The following is a 17,124-nucleotide window of genomic DNA, read 5'->3' as shown; positions in this document are numbered from 1 at the left end:
TTCAACTGAAGCTTGTAATATTAAATTGTCTGGTACAATTTACACTCAATATGTGTTGGAAAATCCAAAAAAAAAAAGTCCATCAGGAGAAATATATTGTTGAAAACCAGTGACTGCAGTCAGACCAGCAAAGAATCCAAGCTATAAAAAGTACGAATGGTAGTTGCAGGCTGATCAAGAAAAGGACAGTCTGGCTGGGAAGTAGCATTTTCAGCTGTTCCTCTATGTTGGCAGCCTTTCAAAGCCACACAACCGTTAAATGCATTAGTATAAGGAAGACTGTGATGACACCACAGTCAGCTGTGCAAAATGAATCTAAGAGTGATTGACAGATAAGTAGAATTGAAGTAGCAAATTGCTAAGAAGATCAGCCCAGAACTGTGAAACATAAAATGATACTTCAGTGTGGGTTAAAAGAGAAAGAGTTGACTTGTCCATCACTAGAGCCACTTTGGGAGATCAGTCAAGTATTTCTTGAACTTCTCAGAACCAGCAGGGATATTTATACTGAATAAGGTTAAACTTCTCCTTGAAGTGTCACCTGGACAATGCTCACTACCATACAAAGATGATCTTTGAGTCTAACTCACTTCTGTCTCCTGTATATAGCTCTTTCCCTTCATCAGGAAGATAGGAGACTGGTTTTAAAACAATGATATAATGTTGGGCTCTATATGGTAGAGCTCTGTAAATTTCAGGAAATAGTTTGGGTTTGCCTCTGAAAAAGAGTATCATCAGTGACTGGGCTCCATTTGTACAAGGAGACTTTGCATTTGCTCATGGTAGACATGGCTAATCAATCACAGTTATCTTCGTTGAGCCTCAGTAGTTTTCAACACAGCAATTCAGACAACCCCGACTAATTAGGCACTTATGAAGTGAGCTAAGCCATGAAAACAAGAGCCTCATGCCTATTTTATTAACAACTTTACACACAAGACTTAGCGTAATTATGCAATAATTGTTGAATGAATGAATGTCATGGCTGACTTATACCAATTCTCTCAAATTTAGACTCATTGAATATACTTCTTAAAAGATCACAGGACTTCGGAATCATCTCATCTAATCTCCTGGCAATCGTCCTTGGAACCCAAGCTTTCTAACTCCCAGCATTGTATTTCTTATACTCTACATCAAAAGAATTTCCCTTATTATTAAAGGAGAAAGAGCTTGAAAATAGGAGACCAGACAGTTTTCTGAGTGGGCCAGGGTTTGCGTTTTTGAAGGTTTTAATCAGAGAGAATACGTTAAATGTAAGGTGATACCCAAAATATGACCCCCAGAAACTCCTGGTCTGGAATAAGCACATAAGTACACAGGGACGTAATTTGATAAAGTTTCACCAAATCACCTTGAAGCTTTTAGTTGCAGAGAAACGATTAATTTTTCAACAATGACTGAGCAAGGGAAAGTTCTCTACACCCATGTTCTGTGTTGAAGACTGCTGAGGCTTTGAATTCATTCCTTATCCTTGAGTTTGCAGCTGATGACGATGAGGTGGCCGTATTTGGAAAGCCAACCTCAAAGGAGCCCATTGACCAAAGCCAGTCCAAAATGAGGAAAGAGAGCCAAGTACTCATCTGTGATGACTTTTTCCTCAAACACATTATTCAAAGAGCAGCATTTTGTCCACCTAGCTCAGAACACATGAGGATGAAAGTGTCGATTTCAATATTTTTTTAACTTCCTTTTCTTATATGGATATAAAGCTCTTATTACCTTCTACTGATCTTGAGAAGATAGTTACTGGTCTACAAAAAAAATTCTTCCATACAAGTTGAATCCTCTGTCTCCCTTTCCCCATTCGTGTTTTGTTCCAAAGACCCCCTTGCTGTCCTGGGAGTAGAAGTGGAGAGCTAAGGATCCTTCAGTTGCCTGAAGATGATGGTTCCCATCATCTCTATGACCTCATCTCTTACTATCCTCCTCTATGCTCTCTTGACTTCAGCCACATTGGCCTCCCTGCTATTTGTTCCTTTAACACACCAGGCACTGCTTTATCCATTCCTTCAGAGACAGGGTTCTCCCAGACCCCCTTGGCTAATTCTCTCTTCTCTAAGTCTTTGCATAAATGTTACTTACTCAATGAGGCCTCCCCGAACTCCACATGTAAAATTACAACCTTCAACCCAATTACCTGGCACTCTTAATCCCCCTTGCTCTGCTACTTTTTTCCCCAAAGCACGTATCACCCTCTAACAGTCTATAAAATGTACTTATTAGGTCTAGTATATATTCTCTCATTCTGCCCTCCAAGGTTAAAGATCTTTGTTTACTAATGCATTTAAAACTCCCAGAACAGTAATGAGGATATTATAGGTTCGCAAATACTTGTTGATGAATAAATGAATGAATTCTTAAGAAAAAACTTAGGAAAAGCTGTGAAACAACAGTAACAGCTCAGAGAAGCTAACCAAGGGAGCTCCATCTGGAGCTTTTTATGTTCTCTTTCCACTCAGCCTGAAATTTTACCAATTATAGATTTATTTGACATAAGGGATATTATCTTTTTTTAACATCTTTATTGGAATATAATTGCTTTACAATGGTGTGTTAGTTTCTGCTTTATAAGAAAGTGAATTAGCTATACGTACACATATATCCCCATATCTCCTCCCTCTTGCGTCTCCCTCCCACCCTCCCTATCCCACCCTCCCTATCCCACCCCTCTAGGTGGTCACAAAGCACCGAGGTGATCTCCCTCTGCTATACGGCTGCTTCCTACTAGCTATCTATTTTACATTTGGTAGTGTATATATGTCCATGCCACTCTCTCACTTCATCCCAGCTTACCCTTCCCCCTCCCTGTGTCCTCAAGTCCATTCTCTACGTCCGCGGCTTTATTCCTGTCCTGCCCCTAGGTTCTTCAGAACCATTTTTTTTTCTTTGTTAGATTCCATATAAGGGATATTATCTTTTAAAATGCAAATACTGTGGTGTTCGTGCTAAGGACTGTCAGTGACTAACACATTATTGTGAATCAGTTTGAGTTCAGTCACTCTCTCCCAGTTTCTAATGGAGACCAGCTTCCTGATGAGGACAAGAATGGTACAGGAAGCTAGGACATTTTGGAACACTATGACTTTAGGGAGTATGGAAGCCCTCGGTGGGCACCAAAGTGGGTAGGTTTAAGGCAGTATATTAGGGCTCAGCCTCTAGGGATGGGAATCCACATTTCCGTATTAATGTTTAGTTTCTGTGATGATCTTTTCAAAAATCCCTCGAAGAAAAGTTTGTTTAGATCAATGACCTCTCCCCTTAAATCAATAAGTCCTGTTGGCCAAGTAGAGCCTACTTCCCAAAATGCGCCCAGCAGGAGCTTGTTTAAAGGAATAAATGGGAACAGGGATGGTCATTTGGTTTCCTGGATCTCTCACTGTGTCTCTCGCCAAGAGGCTAAAAATGCTTATCAGATTTGCTTCATCTAGAAAGAATGGTTCTGTTTCCCTTGCAGCTCTCTACAGGCTGGTCCAGCTGATTAGCTATCCAGATTTCACCGCCCAACATTGTGGCACTTCTATAATTTATTTGGCTGCCATGAATAACATACACATTATAGCCTACACAAACATCACTTTATGGGTATTTTATGGCTGTTAGATGGTTGACGGTCAAGCTGTTTTCAGAGTCAACACATCAGTCCGTAGTGTCCAGGGGTTTCAGACCCAATCAAAGATCTGAACCAAACATCTTTGGGATAATGGTTGAGGGGCTGTGTGGGGTTGGTATAAGCAGTGGTGTATTGAACTCAAGCTTAAAAGTTTGTGGCCATTAAAGTTATTCATATTCTAAGGCTGCAGAAGCTTAATGAAATCATTTTCCTCCCATCTTTCCTGGATACCAAATGATTATTTGTAGTGCAATTTGAGATTTGAGAAAACAAGAAAGGATAGGATGAGAAAGCTATTGACTCTCAAGGCATTGTGTCCCTGTGAGTCAAATGGAGGGGTGTCTTTACAGAAAAGCTGAAAATTCCTCTGCAGATTCTTCTGGATTAAAAGTCTTCTACAATAAATAATATTTATGGAATATTATTCCAGCTGCCATTTATGGAATGTGTACTCCTTGTCAAGCACTGTATATGTAAGGTTGCATTTGATCCTCATGATCGCTCCCTAGAGATGGGTGTTATCTTTGTTCTACAGATGAAAACAAATATCTCATTGGATATCTGCCCAGGCTCCCAAAATAAGGAAGGGGCAGAATCAGAGCCCAAATTAGTGGCTGAGCTAACATGCATGTGCTTCCTCACTTCATTACACTGTCCCCACAGAGGAACCATGAAGGGTATCTGGGTCTCTTGGCGCTGTCTAGAGAGAGGATTTCAAGATAGTTGTTTTACACTAGAAATTTCCCCCATTAGAGCGTGGCGTCAGCTTTCAGATTGAGAATTCCCTTCATCTTTGTCTTCTTATCAAGCCCTGTGACAAGAAGAATGGTGTGGACCCCACCTCTTCCTCCCACCTGGGCAACCAGCTGCCCACAGGAAACATACATTCTTCTCTGCTGCTCAGTGCCATAAGCTTCACATGGAGAGGGCTGCAGGTTATACCTGGAGAGCGAAGGCATCAAGAGGGCGACATAGGTCATCCCTGACTGTGCTCCCCGTCACAAGAAGAACAACAACTCTTCATGAACAAGACAGCACTAAGGGAATCCTAGAACATGGGGGTGAGTCTGAAGCACCCTCCTCCACCGCAGAGACCAAGACATACTGCATTAGAAGGATAAGAGAAGCAGTTACACATGACTGCACTGCCTCTCTCTCAGGCCAGCACAGCACCCTGCTGAGAAGTCTCCCTAGTGCCTTTGATTCCTCCAATGGGAAAAGAGCACAGGGCTTTCAACCCTCTCTCCCAACACTGCGGGTCACTTTGTGGGAGCCCCTACTCTGGTCTACCCCTTGCGGACTGCAGGGGAATCACTGGGAATCTGAAACTATGATAGAGAAGGGGGAGGGGACTCGCAACAACCAGCACTCGGATCTTGGCAGATGGAGCTCATTATCAACCAGCAACTTTGATCACCTGTAGACCCAAGTTGGTGGTCCACTCTGACCAGGGAACCCACTGGGAGGCAGATCTGCCTGCCTCTAGGTCCTCAAATGAGGAATTTTACCATTCTTACAGTCTGGTTTGCCTACACCCATGAAAAAAACCGAGTCATAGCCCCACTCACTGGGGAGAGTGTTGCCTGACCCCATCTGGCCAGAGGGGTTGGTAAGAGCACCTAGGAGCTGGGTAGCCCAGCACTGCTCTAGCTGAGAGGTGAGTGGGAGCCAACTGCCCACAGAGCAAAGCCAATACAGGGAGTTCTTCCACTACGCCCAGGCAGAGGATTCATTCATAGCCAAGGCTGAGGGTGGCTCAACCCCTCGCAACCAGAAAGCCTGCTTGGAAAAAACTGGAGAGGCCTGGAGTGGCCCCTCTCTCTTCCACCAGACAAGGGAATGGAAACACAGCAGCCCTACCTGCTGTAGAAGGTGTTTCCTGGTCCCATCTGTCAAGAAGGGCTGGTGAGAACACCTGGAGCCTGCATAACCCAGCAATGTTTGAGCTAAGGGACTGGGAGGCATAGCCAATAATGTGCAGAGCAGAGCCAGTGGCCCTTTTTGGCCAAGGAACTTGGGGCATGGGTTGGCTTAAGGCAACAAATAAAGAGCTTTACCAGTTTTAGAGCTGCTATTCCAACGCTCCTGGGCAGGGAAACAAATTCATAGCCCCACTCATTGCTGAATACCACTCATTGCCTTCAGCCTGCCTAACCAGGAACCTAACGAGAGCACATGGGATGCAGTGTAGCCCATCCAACAGGCCTGTTTACACTGACACTTGAACAGAGAGCATAGCTCATGGCTTTCCCTGTCTGCAGGACAAAACTGGTGACCTAACCTGACCAGGGAATTAAGTGTACATTCTTGCCTGACATGGGTCTCCAAACAATGTGTGTTAGCGGCCCTGGGCCCCATCCTACTGCCCTGCCAGAGCAAGGAAGCTAATTTATAGCCCTATCTACTACTGAATATAGTAGTCAGTCCCAACGATCTAGAAAGCCTGACCAGAGAATCCAGGCAAACATGGAGCCCATTCTATAACCTCACTTGAGAACCAAGCCAGCAGTACTCAACTAATAGGTCCCCATCCCCAGTCAAAGAGCTTGAACAGTTGCCTTGACCCCAAATAAACCATAATAGCAGGTCCCACCTGCCCAAGAATATTACCAGCAGACACACCCACAACCCAAACTGAGCTGACTAGTGAAAATCTGTCTGTCAATGCAAACCTATAATGTCTAATTACTCAAATGTGCAGATAATGACATAAGGATTCAAGGGTCACAAAAAATCATGTAAACATGACATCAAAAGAAACAAGTAAAGCTCCAACAACTGCTGCTAAAGAAATGGAGATCTATGAACTTTCAAAGAATTCAGAATAATCCTTTTTTTGTTTGTTTGTTTGTTTTAACATCTTTATTGGAGTATAATTGCTTTACAATGGTGTGTTAGTTTCTGCTTTATAACAAAGTGAATCAGTTATACATATGTTCCCATATCTCTTTCCTCTTGCGTCTCCCTCCCTCCCACCCTCCCTATCCCACCCCTCTAGGTGGTCACAAAGCACTGAGCTGATCTCCCTGTGCTATGCGGCTGCTTCCCACTAGCTATCTATTCTACGTTTGGTAGTGTATATATGTCCATGCTCTCTCACTTTGTCACAGATTACCCTTCCCCCTACCCATATCCTCAAGTCCATTCTCTAGTAGGTCTGTGTCTTTATTCCTGTCTTACCCCTAGGTTCTTCGTGACCTTTTGTATTTTTTGCAAACTATAAGAACATGCAGACAGACAACTAAGCAAAATAAGAAAAAAAATGCATGAACAAAACAAGAAGCTGGGCAAAGAAGTAGAAACCATTAAAAAAAAAAAAACCCAACAGAAACCCTACAGTTGAAAAATATAATAACTAAACTGAAGAATACAATAAAAAGTTTAAAAAGCAAACTTGAGGGTTTCCCTGGTGGCGCAGTGGTTGAGAATCTGCCTGCCGATGCGGGGGTCATGGGTTCGAGCCCTGGTCTGGGAAGATCCCACATGCCACGGAGCAACTGGGCCCGTGAGCCATGGCCACTGAGCCTGCGCGTCTGGAGCCTGTGCTCCGCAAAAAGGGAGGCCGCGATAGTGAGAGGCCCACGCACTGCGATGAAGAGTGGACCCCGCTCACCGCAACTGGAGAAAGCCCTCGCGCAGAAACGAAGACCCAACGCAGCCAAAAATAAATAAATAAATTTATTTTAAAAAAAAAAAGCAAACTTGAAAATGCAGAACTAGTGAAATAGAGGATAAGGAATTTGAAATTACCTTATCAGAGGAACAAAAAGAAAAATAAAAAAGATGAAGAAAGCCTAAAGGACATATAGGACACAACTGAAAAAACAATATTCACATTATGGGATTTCCAGAAGGAGAAAATAGAAAAGGACAGAACGTATATTTAAAGTAATAATAGCTGAAAACTTCCCAAACCTAGAACCAGAAGCTGGAAGCCTCAGCATGAGATAAGTCCTGAAAACCAATTGGACTGGAGGTCAGTGACACCTACCAGACCACCCACAGTAGTTAGTCTGCCACAAGAAAAGGACCCATGTAGCCCACATAGGGGATATCCCTAGAGCATATACCTCTGGTGACCAGAGGGGAGTGTGCAACTGGTACGTAGCCTACCAGCCACATACATCTTTTTTATAGGATGTCTCCTATGAAAGGCCACTTCTCCGAGGCCAGGAAATGTAAACCTACCAGATACGTAGAAATAAAAACAGCAATTAGGCAAAATGAGGTAACAGAGGAACATGTTTCAAACGAAGGAACAAGATAAAACCCCAGAACAACAACTAAGTGAAGTGGAAATAGGCAATCTACTCAATAGAGAGTTCAAGGTAATGATCATAAAAGATCAAAGAGCTTGAGAGAAGAATGGATGAACAGAGTGAGAAGTTAGAAGTTTTTAAACAAAGTTAGAAAATATAAAGAAGAACCAAACAGAGATGAATAATACAATAACTGAAATGAGAAGTACACTAGAAGGAATCCATAGTAGATTAAATGATACAGAGGAATGGATCAGTGAGCTGAAAGAGGGAGTAATGGAAATCACTGAAGCCAAACAGAAAAAAGAAAAAAAATAAAAAGAAATGAGGACAGCTTAAGAGACCTTTGGGACAACATCAAGCGTACTAACACTTGCGTTGTAGGGGTCCCAGAAAGAAAAAAGAGAGGCACAGAGAATATATTTGAAGACATAATAGCTAAAAACTTCCCTAACCTAGAGAAGGAAATAGGCATTCAGGTCCAGAAAGCAGAGAGAGTCCCAAACAGAATCAAGCCAAAGAGGACCATACAAAGACACATTGTCAAAAATTGTAAAAAATTAAAGATAAAGACAGACTATTAACAGCAGCAGGGAAAAGCAACCAAGTTATATATAAGGGAACTCCCATAAGGCTATCAGATGACTTTTCATCACAAACTCAGTACTCCAGAAGGGAGTGGCATGATATATTTAAAGTAATGAAAAGGAAAAATCTACAACCAAAAATACTCTACCCAGCCAGACTTTAAGACTTGAAGGAGAGATCAAAGTTTTACAGGCAAGATAAAGCTAAAAGAGTTCATCACTACTAAATCAGCTTTATAAGAAATATTAAAGGGACTTCTCTAGGCAAAAAAAAAAAAAAAGGACACAACTAGAAACATGAAAATCACAAAGGAAAAAGCCCATTGGTAAAGGCAAATATACAGTAAAAGGTTATAAATTAACCACATACAAAGCTAGTAGGAAAGTTAAGAGACAAAAGCAGTAAACATCATCTACACATCTGCAATAAGTAGTTAAGGAATACACAAGACAAAATGATGTTGGGAATTCCCTGGTGGTCCAGTGGTTAGGACTCCGCATGTTCACTGCTGGGGCCTGGGTTCAACCCCTGGTTGGGGAACTAAGATCCCGCAAGCTGCATGCAGCGCGGCCAAGAAAAAACCAAAACAAAACAGAAAGATGTAAAATATTATGTCAAAAACATTCATGGAGGGAGGGGAGTAAAAATGCAGGGTTGTTAAAAGGCCTTTGAAATTGAGAGATATGCAATTTAAAATAATCATGTGTGTATTAAACCTCATGGTAATCACATACCAAAAATCTATAATACAGAAAAGATAAAGGAATCCAAACATAACACTAGAGGTACCGTAGTCATCAGATCACAAGGGAAGAGAACAAAAGAAGAAACAGACAAAAAAGAACAACCCCCAAACAATGAGCAAAATGGTAATAAGTACATGCTTATCAATAATTACTTTAAATGGACTAAATGCTTCAATCAAAGGAAAGAGTGGCTGAATGGATACAAAGACAAAACCCATATATGTGCTGCCTACAAGAAACTCACATCAGATCTAAAGACATACAGACTGAAAGCAAAGGGCTGGAAAAAGGTATTTCATGCAAATGGAAATCAAAAGAATGCTGGGGTAGCAATACTTATCAGACAAAATAGACTTTAAAACAAAGACTGTAACAAGAGACAAAGAAGGACATTACATAATGATCAAAGGATCAATACAATGAGATATAACAATTACAAGTATATATGCAGCCAACATAGGAGCACCTAAATACATAAAATATTAACAGACATAAAGGGATAAATTGGCAGTAACAATAATTGTAGGGGACTTTACCATCCCACTTACAATGGACAGATCATTCAGACCAAAAAAAAAAAAATCAATAAGGAAACACTGGCCTTAAATGACACATTAGACCACGTGGATTTAATAGATCTATATAGACCATTCCAACCAAAAGCAGCTGAATGCAGTTTTTCAATTGCACATGGAACATTCTCCAGGATAAATAACATGCGAGGGCACAAAAACAAGTCTCAGTAAATTTAAGAAAACTGAAATCATATAAAGCATCTTTCCGACCACAATGCTATGAGACTAGAAATCAACTACAAGAAAAAAAATTGCAAAAAACAAGTGGAAGCTAAACAACATGCAACTAAACAACCAAGGGAGCACTGAAGAAATCAAAGGAGAAAAAAATAAAAAAATAGCTGGAGACAAATGAAATTTAAAAAAAATCCAAAATCTGTGGGACACAGATCAAAAAAGCAGTTCTAAGAGGCAAGTTTATAGCAATACAAGCCTATATTAGAAAATAAGAAAAATCTCAAACAACCTTACATCTAAACTAACTAGAAAAAGAACAAACAAAACCCAAAGTTAGCAGAAGGAAAAAAAATCATAAAGATCAGAGCAGAAATAAATGAAATAGAGACTAAAAAACAATAAGAAAGATCAATGAAACTAAGAGTTGGTTCTTTGGTTCCTTAAAAATATAAAAATAGAGCTACCATATGATCCTGCAATCCCACTCCTGGGCATATATCCAGAGAAAAACATGGTTTGAAAGGATACAGGCACCCCAATGTTCATTGCAGCACTGTTTACGATAGCCAAAACAAGGAAGCAACCTAAATGTCCACCAACAGATGAATGGATAAAGAAGCTGTGGTACATACACACAATGGAATATTACTCAGCCATTAAAAAGAATGAAATAATGCCATTTGCAGCAACATGGATGGACCTGGCGATTATCATACTAAGTGAAGTAAGTCAGAGAAAGACAAATATTGCATAATATTGCTTATAAGCAGAACCTTAAAAAAATGATATAAATGAACATATTTACAAAACAGAAACAGATTTACAGACTTAGAGAACAAACTTATGGTTACCAAGGGGGAAGGGCGAGGAGGAGGATTAGACTGGGAGTTTGGGATTGACATGTACACACTGCTATATTTAAAATAGATGACCAACAAGGACCTACTGTATAGCACAGGGAACTCTGCTCAATATTCTGTAACAACCTAAATCGGAAAAGAATTTGAAACAGAATAGAAACATGTATATATATAACTGAATCACTTTGCAGTACACCTGAAACACAACACTGTTATTCAACTATATCCAACATAAAATAAAAATTAATAAAATAAAAATGAGTTGGTTCTTTGAAAAGCTAAACAAACCTGATAAACCTTTAGCCAAACTCATCAAGAAAAAAAGGAAGGGGCCCCAAATCAATAAAGTTAGAAATGAAAGAGGAGAAGTTATAACTGACACCACAGAAATATAAAGGATCACAAGAGATTACTGTGAACAACTGTATGTCAATAAAATGGACAATATAGAAGAAATAGATTCCTAGAAATGTACAATCTCCCAATACTGAACCAGAAAGAAAAAGATGAACAGACCAATTACCAGTAATAAAACTGAATCAGTAATAAAGAAGAAAAAAACTCCCAACAAACAAAAGTCCAGGACCAGATGGCTAAACAGATGTATTCTATCAAACATTTAGAGAAGAGTTAATACCTATCCTTCTCAAACTATTCCAAAAAATTGCAGAGGAAGGAACATTTCCAAGCTTTTTCTATGAGGCTAGCATCACCCTGACACCAAAACCAGACAAAGATATCACACAAAAAGAAATTTACTGTCTAATATCACTGATGAACATAGATGCAAAAATCCTCAACAAATTAACAAACTGAATCTATCAATATGTTAGAAGGATCATACAATACGATCAAATGGGATTTATCCCAAGAATGCAAGAATGGTTCAGTATCTACAATTCATGTGACATACCACATAAAAAATTGAATAAAAGACTAGCCAGAGCAGCTGAAGCCCTGCAGGAACGAAACTGGCGGCTGGCAGTGGACCCTCTCTAGGGCCTAAGATGGACCTTGTACCCAATTGTTTTTTTACACCATACATATATTCGGCCACATGGCCAGAGGATGACATCTTCCAACAAGCTATCAGTCTCCTGATTATAACAAATCTCAGTGCATATAACCTTTATTTCTTCTTTGCAACACTGAGTTATTATTTTGTCTATGATCATTCATTAATGAAACACTCACAACCTTTCAAAAATCAAGTTTATCAAGAGATTATGCACTCTGTCCAGTCAATGCCATGGATCAGCATCCCCAGAGTTTCACTGTTCCTGATAGAGGTTACAGCAAATTGTATGACAGCATAAAGAGTTTCCATACGGCTGGTTTTGACTCATTGCTGTTATCCTGCTCTTTCTCTTTTTCACTGACATGCTGATCTACTGGATTCACAGAGATCTTCATCATAGACTTGCATATAAGTGCTTACACAAACCTCATCACATCTGGAAGATTCTGACTCCATTTACAAGTCATGCTTTTCACCATCTGGCTGGCGTCCTTCAGAGTCTGCCTTGCCACATATACCTTTTTATTTTCCCCTTACACACAGTAGTTTATTTAGGTCTATATATCTTGGTCAATATCTGGACAATTTCCATTCATGATGGTGACTTTCATGTTCCCCAAATCTTAAGGCCATTTATTAGAGGCTCAGCTCATCATACAGACCACCACATGCTCTTTGATCATAACTATGGACAGTATTTCACATTGTGGGATAGAGTTGGATGCTCCTTCAAAAATCCCTCCTCCTTTGAAGGGAATGGACCAATTAGTCATGTGAAGATGACAGAAGAAGAGAGCAAGAGCCGTGCAGGAAATGGTTGTAAAAATGAAAAATTATTCAATGTAGAGTTTACAAAGACTGAGTAGATTATTGCCCAATTATTAAATATTTTTGGTCAAGAAAAATAATCTACATACATACAGCCAAGAGGCATAGCAAGTGAATAGTATCATTTGAAAATCAGTATTGTGGGTATAGCTGAGTAATGATCATAATGGTAGGTCAAGGGAACATGTCCTGCATACCAAGATTTTAACCTCATGCTTGAAATAATGGACGTTGGTCTAAGGGACAAGTTGTGTCTTTCTAGCCAGCAGATCTGTAATTTGAATAGCTCGAACAATGATTTTTTAAAAGATAGAGGATAAATTATCAAGGGGACTAGGTTATGCCCTTTTGCCTTAATTCATCCATATTCATTAAGTAAAATTCATTGTGCTTAATGGTATCAAGACTAAACACCACAACAAAGAAATATTAATATAAAGATTGTTCCTTGTTTCAGGAATGACTAAGTATTCAGTATTTGTATGATAACGACTACCTGTAGTATTTTGTTCAAGTGGAAACACCGGTGTGAAAAAAATTGTTATATAATGTATTAGCAGCTCGGTGGCCTGATTAATAGCAGGTGTTATAAAATTATCGTCTTCCTACACAAAGAAAACTTATTTTCTGGAGATGCTGTCAAATATTACATTTTACTGATGAACAAATAAATTGGAATTTTAGAAAATATTAATACTACCATGATTTAACCCAGATCTGGGATTATTTAAAGATTTTGATGGTTACTGTTTTAAAGCATTATTTAATAAGTGTAAAATTATGTGACTGAATATATTTAGAAAGGGAAATTTGATGCCCAAATAATATATTTGATCCTACTGACTTTTTAATTAAATTGATGCATTTATGTTTCAAAGTTACAATCCTATGATTTTCTATAAAAAGAAATAGTTGCCTAATATTTAGGCCTATCACTGAAGATTAGTTTTGAAATCTTATTTTCCCTCCTCTTTCTTCACTTTTCCCCATTTCCTCTACAAAAAGATTTAACAAATACTTTTATAAAAGAAATGTCATGTGTTACAACAAATATGTTGGGAAAACATGGTTTGCAAAGACATTCTATAATCTATTTATGTAAAAATCAATAAAGTTGATTATGACTGTTTAAAAAATTGAATAAAAATAATATGATCATCTCAATGGATGCAGAAAAAGCCTTTGACAAAATTCAACATTCATTTATGATTAATCCTTTATACCCACTTTGTGAAGAGTTAACACACCTCAATGCAATAAAGGCCATATATGAGAAGTCCACAGCCAACATCATACTCTGATAAAAAGGTGAAAGCATTTCCTCTAAGATCAGGAACAAGACAAGAATGTCCACTCTCCCCACTTTTATTCAGCACAGTATTGGAAGTCCTAGCCACAGAAATCAGATAAGAAAAATGGGAAAGAAAGAAGTAAAATTGTCACTGTTTTCAGATGACATGGTACTATACATAGAAAATCCTAAAGACACCACTGAAAAACTACTAGAGTTCAATGAATTTGGCAAGGTTGCATGATACAAAATTAATATACAGAAATATGTTGCATTTCTGTACACTGATTATGAACTATCAGAAAGACATTTTAAAAAGAGTCCCATTTATCATCATATCAAAAAGAATAGGATACCTAGGAATAAGTCTAACTAGGGAGATAAAAAGACTTGTACTTGGAAAACTATAAGACACTGTGAAAGAAACTGAAGATGACACAGATGGAAAGATATACCATGTTCATGGACTTGGAGAATTAATACTGTTAAAATGATCATACTTCCCAAGGCAATCTACAGATTCAATGAAATTCCTACCAAAATACTGAACATATCTCACCCAATTAGAATAAATAATTCTAAAATTTGTATGTAAACACAAAAGACCCTGAACAGCCAAAACAATCTTGAGAAAGAAGAACACAGCTAGAGGTATCACATTCCCTGACTTCAGACTATAATACAAAGCTACGATAATCAAAACAGTATAGTGCTGGAACAAAAACATACACATAGATCAAAGGGAAAGAACAGAGAGTTCATAAATAAACCCACACATTTAGGGTTAACTAATCTATGATAAAGGAGGCAAGAATTTACAATGGGGAAAAGACAATCTCTTCAATAAGTGGTGCTGAGAAAACTGAACAGCTACAGGTAAAAGAATGAAATTAGAACATTTCTTCACATCTTATACAAAAATGAACTCAACATGGATTAAAGTCCTAAAGGTAAGACAAGAAACCATAAAACTCCTAGAAGAAAACATAGGCAGAATACTCCTTGACATAAATCACAGTAATATTTTTTGTTTCCTAAGGCAAAGAAAACAAAAGCAAAAATAAACAAATGGCACCTAATTAAAAGCTTCTGCACAGCGAAGGAAACCACTGACAAAATGAAAAACAGCCTACAGACTGGGAGAAAATATTTTCAGGTGATGACTATAATGGGGTTAATATCTAAAATATATAAACAGCTCATACTACTAAATATCAAAAAAGCAAACTCAATCAAAAAATGGGCAGGAGACCTGAATAGACATTTTTCCAAACAAGACATACTGATTGCTAACAGGCACATGAAAAGATGCTTGACATCACTAATCAGGGAAATGCAAATCAGAACCACAGTGAAATATCACCTCACACCTGTCTGAATGGCTATGATCAAAAAGGACCACAAATAACAAATGTTGACGAGGATGTGGAGAAAAGGGAACCCTTGTCTACTGTTGGTGTGAGTGTAAATTGGTGCAGCCACTATCAAAAACAGTATGGGGGTTCTTCAACAAACTAAAAATAAAACTGCTAAATGATGCAGCAATTCCACTCCTGAGTATAGATCAAAAGAAAACAAACACACTAATTTGAAGAGATACATGCACACCAATTTTCATAGCAGCATTATTACAATAGCCAAGACATGAAAGCAACCTAACTGTCCATCAACAAATGGGTGAAGAGGTGAGATATCTATATCTAAATATAGATAAATATTAAACACACACACATAGTGGAATGCTATTTAGCCTTAGAAAAAAATGAAATTTTGTCATTTGCAAAAACATGGATGGACCTGAAGGGTATTATGCTTAGTAAAGTAAGTCAGACAAAGAAAGACAAATATTGTATGTTACCACTTACAGTGGAATCTAAAAAATAAAACTAACTAATGAATATAATAAAACAGAAACAAAGTCACAGATTTAGAGAACAAACTGGTGGTGACCAGTGGGGAGAGGGAGGAGTGAGGGCAAAAAAGAGTATGGGGAGAGTGAAGTGACCCCTGAACCAAGATGGCGGAGTAGAAGGACGTGCTCTCACTCCCTCTTGTGAGAACACCAGAATCACAACTAGCTGCTGGACAATAATTTGACAGGAAGACACTGAAACTCACCAAAAAAGATACCCTACATCCAAAGACAAAGGAGAAGCCACAATGAGATGGTAGAGGGGCACAATCACAGTAAAATCAAATCCCATAACTGCTGGGTGGGTGACTCACAGACTGGAGAACACTTATACCACAGAAGTCCACCCGCTGGAGTGAAGGTTCTGAGCCCCACGTCAGGCTTCCCAACCTGGGGGTCCAGCAACGGGAGGTGGAATTCCTAGAGAATCAGACTTTGAAGGCCAGTGGGATTTGATTGCAGGACTTTGAGAGGACTGAGGGAAACAGAGACTCCACTCTTGGAGGGCACACGCAAAGTAGTGTGCACATCGGGACCCAGAGGAAGGAGCAGTGACCACAGGGGAGACTGAACCAGACCTAACTGCTAGTGTTAGAGGGTCTCCTGCACGGGGAGGTGGGGGGGTGGGGTGGAGGGGGTGGCAGTGGCTCACCGTGGGGACAAGGACACTGGCAGCAGAAGTTCTGGGAAGTACTCCTTGGTGTAAGCCCTCCCAGAGTCTGTCATCCGCCCCACCAAAGAGCCCAGGTAGGCTCCAGTGTTGGGTTGCCTCCAGTGTTGGTTGGCCAAACAACCAACAGGGAGGAAACCCAGCCCCATCCATCAGCAGTCAAGGGGATTAAAGTTTCACTGAGCTCCGCCCACCAAACAACAGTCAGCTCTACAAACCACCAGCCCCTCCCATCAGGAAACTTGCACAAGCCTCTATAGCCTCATCCACCAGAGGGAAGACAGCAGAAGCAAGAAGAACTACAATCCTGCAGCCTGTGGAACAAAAACCACATTCACAGAAAGATAGACAAGATGAAAAAGGCAGAGGGCTATGTACCAGATGAAGGAACAAGATAAAACCCCAGAAAAACAACTAAATGAAGTGGAGATAGGCAACCTTCCAGAAAAAGAATTCAGAATAATGATAGTGAAGATGATCCAGGACCTCGGTAAAAGAATGGAGGCAAAGATCGAGAAGATGCAAGAAATGTTTAACGAAGACCTAGAAGAATTAAAGAACAAACAAACAGAGATGAACAATACAAT

At 39.5% G+C, this 17,124-nt stretch overlaps 1 pseudogene across 1 annotated transcript; it reads left to right on the top strand.

Moving 5' to 3' along the window:
* The first annotated feature begins 11,825 nt into the window (after nucleotides 1-11,825).
* On the top strand, nucleotides 11,826-12,702 carry LOC309963021 (lathosterol oxidase-like; annotated as a pseudogene). The gene has a single exon. The product of its transcript is annotated as a lathosterol oxidase-like (transcript).
* Nucleotides 12,703-17,124: the final 4,422 nt, after the last annotated feature.

Source organism: Leucopleurus acutus (genome assembly GCF_964270905.1).
Source record: "Leucopleurus acutus genome assembly, chromosome: 6".
Lineage (NCBI taxonomy): Eukaryota > Metazoa > Chordata > Mammalia > Artiodactyla > Delphinidae > Leucopleurus > Leucopleurus acutus.
The sequence above is the reverse complement of the archived record's forward strand: the minus strand, read 5'-3'. Positions and strand labels throughout refer to the sequence as shown.